Raw genomic sequence first — 923 nt, forward strand, 5'->3', positions numbered from 1 at the left:
AAAAACAAGGTTATTGTAACACCCCGAAGAATTAAGGTAATTGAGATTATTAGTGTGCATAATTTGGATTATTAATTGAGTTTAATTAATAAATATTTTTTACACGAGTGAGTTTAAATAGTTTCAAGGTATTTAAATTATTCTTAATAATTTATTTTAAACCAGAAGTGTGTATGGGCGCATTTCTGGACTGTTCTTTTAAAACATTGTACACATGTCATTTTCTTTTCTTTTTCCTTTTCTTTTCTTTTTCCTTTCTTTTTTCTTTTTCCTTCCTTTTTCCTTTCCTTTCTCTTTCCTTTTCTGTGCACTCTCTCTCTCTCCTTCACTCTCACTCTCCCGCTCACTCTCTTTCTCCCTCACTCCCGTTTTGTGTCCCAAATCAAACGGATTTTGAGCCAAAGACGAGTTTCAAAGTGTTTTCAACATCAAGAGAAGGATTCGTGGTAAGATTACTGAAAGAACCTCTCTTGAACTCAAGTTTATAGATTTCAAAACTTATTTTTTTGTTCAAACCGGATTTTGATGGTTTTTGAGTAAAACTAAAGTAGAAATTGGAGATCTTGGGTTCTTTGGACTTGTTTTAGGACCTAGAACCCAGATCTAGTGGTTTTCCTTTGAAATATCTCGATTTGGGACTGGATTTGCAGGTTTTAGGCTGATTTATGCGAGCTTCTCTCGCGCAGTTGATTCCACCGGTCGACCTGTGCGGTCGACCGGATCACATGAAAACCGGTCAACCAATGCGGTCGACCGGTCCGGTCGACCGGTGTGCACACTACCGGTTGACCGGTAGTGTTGCACTACTCTGTCACCGTTCGACCGGTTGACACGGGGTTTGACCATGTTTGGCCTGAAATTGCTGTTTTGACCCCTGTTTTTGGGGAGAACCCAAATTAGCTTCATTTGGGGACTTGAGATAA

Source organism: Morus notabilis, unplaced genomic scaffold (assembly GCF_000414095.1).
Source record: "Morus notabilis unplaced genomic scaffold, ASM41409v2 Scaffold834, whole genome shotgun sequence".
Classification (NCBI taxonomy): Eukaryota; Viridiplantae; Streptophyta; class Magnoliopsida; order Rosales; family Moraceae; genus Morus; species Morus notabilis.